The 6,766-nt window shown below is 39.4% G+C and overlaps 1 long non-coding RNA gene across 1 annotated transcript; it reads left to right on the top strand.

The window, feature by feature from the left end:
• The first annotated feature begins 1,053 nt into the window (after positions 1-1,053).
• Positions 1,054-6,024, top strand: LOC116598071. The gene is made up of 3 exons (XR_004288944.1): positions 1,054-1,170; positions 4,581-4,583; positions 6,013-6,024. It is a non-coding gene; the product is annotated as an uncharacterized LOC116598071 (long non-coding RNA).
• The last annotated feature ends 742 nt before the right edge of the window (positions 6,025-6,766 follow it).

Raw genomic sequence — 6,766 nt, forward strand, 5'->3', positions numbered from 1 at the left:
TTTTGATTGGGGGCGTTTAGCCCATTTACATTCAGGATAACTATTGAGAGATATGAATTTAGTGCCACTGTATTGCCTGTAAGGTGACTGTTACTGTATATTTTCTCAGTTCCTTTCTGGCCTACTACTTTTAGGCTCTCTCTTTGCATAGAGGACCCCTTTCAATATTTCCTGTAGAGGTGGTTTGGTGTTTACAAATTCTTTTAGTTTTTGTTTGTCCTGGAAGCTTTTAATATCTGCTTCTATTTTCAATGATAGTCTAGCTGGATATAGTATTCTTGGCTGCATGTTTTTCTCATTTAGTGCTCTAAATATATCATGCCAGTTCTTTCTGGCCTGCCAGGTCTCTGTGGATAAGTCTGTTGCCAGTCTAATATTTTTACCATTGTATGTTACAGACTTTTTGTCCTGAGCTGCTTTCAGGATTTTCTCTTTTTCTCTAAAACTTGTAAATATTACTATTGGATGATGGGGTGTGGACCTATTCTTATTGATTTTGAGGGGGGTTCTCTGCACCTTCTGGATTTTGATGCTTGTTCCCTTTGCGATATTAGGGAAATTCTCTACAATAATTCTCTCCAATATACCGTCTGCTCCCCTCTTTCTTTCTTTTTCTTCTGGAATCCCAATTATTCTAATGTTGTTTTGTCTTATGGTATCACTTATCTTGAATTCTCCCCTTATGGTCCAGTAGTTGTTTGTCTCTCTTTTGCTCAGTTTCTTTATTCTCTGTCATTTGGTCTTCTATATCACTAATTCTCTCTTCTGCCTCATTTATCCTAGCAGTAAGATCCTCCATTTTTTATTGTACCTCATTAATAGCTTTTTTTATTTCAACTTGGTTAGATTTTAGTTCTTTTATTTTTCCAGAAAGAGCTTTTATTTCTCCAGACAGGTTTTCTCTAATATCTTCCATGCCTTTTTTGAGCCCAGCTAGCACCTTGAGAATCGTCATTCTGAACTCTAGATCTGACATATTTCCAATGTCTGTATTGATTAGGTCCCTGGCCTTCAGTACTGCCTCTTGTTTTTTTTTTTTTTTTGGCAAGTTTTTCTGCCTTGTCATTTTATCCAGATAAGAGTATATGAAGGAGTGAATAAAATACTAAAAGGGTGGAAAAGATCCCAGTAAAATGTGCTGTAACCATATCATAGGAGAACCCTAATTGTGTGTGGGGGGGATAGGGGATAGAAGAAGTTCTAAATAAATAAATAAATAAATAAATAAATAAATAAATAAGAGAAAATAAAATGAAATAAAGAAAGAAAATTTTTAACAAAGAAAAAATAGATATATTAGACTGGTGACTAGAACAGGGCCACCCACTTAATTTGGGGAGTATTTTGGTCTCCTGGAAGAAACTACCTCCCAAAATTTTAAAGAATGAAAAACATATATAAGGTAAACATGATGAAGGGATGGAATATAACTATAAAGATGAAAATTAAAAAAAAAAAATCTGGGACACCTGGGTGGCTCAGTTGGTTAAGCAGCTGCCTTTGGCTCAGGTCATGATCCCAACATCCTGGGATTGAGTCCCACATCAGGCTCCTTGCTCAGCAGGGAGCCTGCTTCTCCCTCTGCCTCTGCCTGCCACTTTGTCTGCCTATGTGCTCTCTCTCTCTGACAAATATATAAATAAATCTTAAAAAAAAATTCTAAAAAAGGTGTTGATAAGTTGGTTGGGGAATAAAGAAAGAGAATGTGGGAAAATTTGCTCAGGCTGGAGACTAGAACAAAGCCCTGTGCTAGATTTAGGGTATATTTTGATCTATTAGAAGAAGTTATATCCCAAATTTTTTTAGAAGAAGAAACCCTATGTGTATACAAAAAATAAAGTTAGATACAATGAAGGATAAAATATGACTATAATAATGAAGGTTCAAAAAAGGTTTTTTTGAAAGGTATTGTTGAGATAAACTAGTTAAACAACATTAAAAGAGGAAAGGGTAAAAGTTAAAAAAAATTAGCAGAAGAAAAAAATAAAATTAAAAAAATTAATTAACTTTGCTAGACTGAAGAATCATGTGGAGAAAGTCATGAATTCCATGTTTTGCTTTCTCCTCCTCTGGAATTCTGCTGTTCTCCTTGGTAACTGAACTTGGTTGTGGCTGGATTTCTTGCTGATCTTCTTGGGGGGGGGGCTGTTATAATGATTCTCAAGTGTCTTTGCCCGAGTCAGAATTGTACCGCCCTTACCAGGGGCCAGGCTAAGTAGTCTGCCTGGGTTCACTTTCAGGAGTTTTTGTTCCCTGAATGCTTCCTGTAGAGTTCCGGAGGACGGGAATGAAAATGGCAGCTTCCCAATCTCTGGCTGGGAGGAGCCGAGAGCTCGGGGCCCCATTCCTTAGTGTGCCTTCAGAGAAAAGCACTCAGTCACCCCCATCTCCCTGGCCTCTGGCTGGCTCACCCAGCCTGTGACTGAGCATCTCTGTCTCTGGCACACAGCTCCAACTGGAGTCTCCAAACCCTGCTGATCCCTGTGTTTTTTCAGGGGTGTCTCCCCAGATCTGTGGGGTTCCCACTCACAGAGCAGTGGACTTTGCCACAGATCACACATTAAGGTAACCTCTAGTTGAGAGCTCACTCCTCGGCTCCCTCTCCGTAGCTGGCTTCCCTTCTTTAATACCTGTGAGCTCTTTGACACTCAGATACCCCTGATCCTTCTGTGACCCCATGGGACCTGAAGCCACGCTGTCCTTGCGTGGGCTTCACCCCAGTTTAATCTCTGGAGCGATGGCCATCAGTGCAGCAGACTTTTAAAAGTTGATTTTGTGCTCTGTTGCTCTGCTGCTTGCCAGGAGCTGGCCCCTCCCCCATGGTCTACCTTCCCATAGCTTTGGATTCACTTCCCCTCAGGTCCAACTTCAGAAAGTGGTCAATTTTCTGTTTCTAGAATTGCTGCTCTTCTTCTCTTCGATCTCCTGTTGGATTTGTAGGTGTTTGGATGGTTTGATAACTATCTAGCTGATCTCCTGCTACCTGGTATCATCTCAGCCTGCTACTTCTCTGCCATCTTGACTCCTCCCTCATCTTTTCTTTTTCTCAAAATAGTTATTGATAGCTATGTATTTATCACCATTTTATTACTTGTTTTATTGATTGTTTCTGAAGATTTTCTCTGATCCTTTTTCATCTTTCTCTTTTATGGTTTGCTTATTTTCTTTAATGATATATTCACATTTCTTTCTCTTTATTATTTGCATATTTATTAGTGGTTTTTGATGTGTGGTTACCCTTAAGTTTGTGTATAACCTCTTCTGCATATTACTGTCTATGTTAAGTTGATGGTCATTTGAGCACATTCTTTACTCCTCTTCTCCCTATGTTAGGTATATAGTGTAATATTTTACATCCTTCTATTTTGAGTTCCTCCACTCAAGGAGTCCCCTTAAATATTTCTTTCAGGGCTGATTTAGTGGTCATGCACTCTTTTAGTTTTTCATTTTCCTGGGTAACTCCTTATTTCTCCTTCTGTTCTGAATGAGAGACTTGCTGGATAGAGTATTTTTGGCTGCAGATTATTGCCATTTAATACTTTGAATATATCATACCACTTTCTTCTGGCTTGGAAAGTTTCTGCTGAAAAATCCCTGGATGAGCTTTTCGGATTTCCCTTGTATGTAACAGTCTTCTTTTGTGTTGTTTCTCTTAAATTTTTCTCACCAATGTCTTGGTGTGAATCTGTGGTTATTGATTTTGTTGGGGGTTCTCTGTGCCTCCCGGATCTGGAATATATTGCCTTCCTCAGATTAGGGAAGTGTTCAGCTATTATCTCTTCAAATACATGTTCTGTCCCTTTTTTTTCTCTCTTTATTCCTGGGACTCCTATAATGTGAAAGTTACTTTGTTTGATGGAGTCACAGCATTCCCTAGGTCTGTTCTCCTTTTGCATAGTTTTTTGTTTTTTTTTTCACTTTTGTTCAGCTTGATGACTTTCCACCACTCTCGCTTCCAGGTAACTTATTCATTTATTTGCTTCTTCCAGCATGCTGTTCATTCTGTCAGGCTTGTTTCTTATTTCATTTATTGAGCCCTTTATTTCTGCTATGTTACTCCTTATTGCTATGTTAATGGTCTCACACATGTCTTCCATGCTTTTCTCAAGTCCAGTGAGACTTTAAAGTCTCTATCAGACATATTACTTATATATGTTTCACTTAGCTCTCTGGCCACAGCCTCGTCCTATTCTTTTAATTAGAACAAATTCCACTGTCTTCTCATTTTATCTAAGTCCCTGTGGCTGCTTCTCTATGTTAGGAAGTTTAACAATTTCTCCTGTTGATGAGGGTAAAGAGATCCTGTAGTGCCTTGCAGTATGGCATCCCCTGTTCCCTAGGGCCTGGTATTTTAATGTGTTTCTCCAGTGCGTGTTGTGTGTGTTCTGCTGTTTTGTCCTGGCCACTTTATCCTTTAGGCCAGCTATCTTCAGAGGTTCTCTTTATCTATTGTAGGCAGGGTTTGGTCCCTCCCTAAATGTGGTGCATTTTGACTAGCTGTGCTCTGGTCTGCTTGTGAAATGAAGGTTATGCAACTAAGGTTATGCAAACTCCTGGGTCAAGAGATGTGCTGTGAACAGGGGGTTTGAGCCAGTCTTCTGGGGCATGGGGCCCACCATACTGGGACTGAGCCAAGAATAGCTGGGAAGGGCAGTTACATTGGAGTGCGGGGTGAGAGCTTGGTGTAAAAGTTAGGTGGTGAGTGTAAGCACTGTGTTGGTCCTTTCAGGTGGATCTGTGTTTATGATGAGGAGCAGGTCAGGGAAATGGTGCCTGTTAGTTCCTTTTTTCCTGGAGGGGTCTCGCCATGAATGTTGCCTCTCAGGATCATCCTCTGAGATGAGCAGATAACCTTCCCACTGTGTGCCCCAGGTGCTCTTCAGATCACTTTCTAGGCTGGATGTCCATGGGTTCTTTGCCTATCCTCTCTCCAAGAGCAGCACAATATCCTCCAGGCTCTCCCTGAGCTGAGTCTGCTGACCTTTAGAAATTTAGGCTTTAAACCCTGCTAATTTCAAGAACTCATGAAATTCAGACCCTCTTACTTTACAAGCCAGTTGCCATAGGGATTCATTTTTCCCATATGCTTCCCCATGTGTTAGTCATCTCTCCCCCCTCTCTGTGACAGCATTTCCCTCCCCACACCAGTGGTCACAATCTGTTTCTTTCCCAAACTGTGTCTCCATACTTCCCACCTTCTTTGATAGGGCCTCTTCTCAACCTTTAGCTGTGGAGATTTTTCTGCATGTCTTCAGGTCAATTTCTAGGGTATTTAGGGTGATTTGATAGTTATCTGATTATATTCATGGGAGCAGGTGGACCTAGGGTCCTCTTATTCCATGGCCATTTTCCATACTCTCCAATTAAGGCTGACTTTTGATGGTGGATGTAAAATGTGCAATATCATCCATCCCATGTTTCCTGAAAGGTCCAAATGGAATCTTTTGTATGTATTTTCCTAGAAGAAATGAAAATAAATTATTTAGAGTTCCTTTGGAAAATAAAAAGAGAAAATTATCCTTATGCAAAGTTTGTATTTCTTAAAATCCTTCCAAATCCAAAGTGGATTTTTATTTTAACAATACAGATTTTAAAAATTATTATTATTGGTTATTTTTCAAAACATGTCAAGAATCAAAAGAAAAGTGAGCCTTGGGGACATACGTCTCTTCCTTCTAAGGAAATGACATGGAATTAAACCAAGTTAGGACTTCAGGACCAAAGTCAGAAATACAGAAGTCAAGATCAATATAAATTAAAAGCACTAGTAGCAATCAAGATAATGTTATCAGGCACAAGCATAAAACAGAGAAGCTAGTGACAGGTGTAGGAGTTCAGGAAGCAAGGATAAGCATAAATGACCTAGCTGGGGATGGCAGACTTCCAAAAAGAAAGAAGTAGCTGGGCTCTTTATACTTGAACTCTGTCATAACCTGGGTTTAAACATTAAACCCTGAATATCTAATCTTTACTGTTATGGCCCACAGGAGTAGAGTTAGAGACAAAGTATAGGAGAAGATGGGAGGTGGGTGTTGCTAAACACACCAGGAAAGTTGAGCCCATATGATAATTTCACACTTCAAGGAAAATACAGTATGTGATAGAGAGAAACCTATTATATTTTGAATGCCTACAATACACAGAGCCCACAGAACTGAGCAGATTTTTAGCTATAGGTGGAACTGATGTGCACCATATAAATTCACTCTTCTGGTTATTGTAGATTGGATCTGAGGTAAACATCTCACCCAAAGGCAGTCAGTATGTTTAGGCTAGCCCAAAGTCTGTGAGGTTGCCTAGTGAGTCAACTATGGCCATAGGGGCCCTGGGGACCCAATCAACTATCTCAATAAACCAATCAAATTTCCTCTGAAGAAGTCTAAACTTAAAAAGTATAGTGAGAAAGCTGGTTAATTGGTGGTACTGGAAACAAAGGAAAATTATTTTATTTATTTATTTATTTTTTGGTCAACCACAAAACGGAGCCCTAAAATAGGTGTCAACACATCTTTTGTATCTTGTGTGATCTCCCAATTCTAGAATCCTTCCACTCTTCATGAGGTCTGGCTGTGTGAAAGAAAGTCCTATCTTCTTTTGTGATCTTATATATACTTAAAATGAACTCTTGTGACTTTAGGCATCTTTTCTTAAAATTTACACATTTGTATACTACCTTTGAAATACAGACTTCTGAATAAAGGCTGTCAGATGTTAATCACTCACCTTGAAGTGAGTATTCTTGACTAGGGATGAATTCTTTTATTAA

The sequence above is a fragment of the Mustela erminea genome, chromosome 9 (genome assembly GCF_009829155.1).
Source record: "Mustela erminea isolate mMusErm1 chromosome 9, mMusErm1.Pri, whole genome shotgun sequence".
In the NCBI taxonomy this organism is placed as follows: Eukaryota; Metazoa; Chordata; class Mammalia; order Carnivora; family Mustelidae; genus Mustela; species Mustela erminea.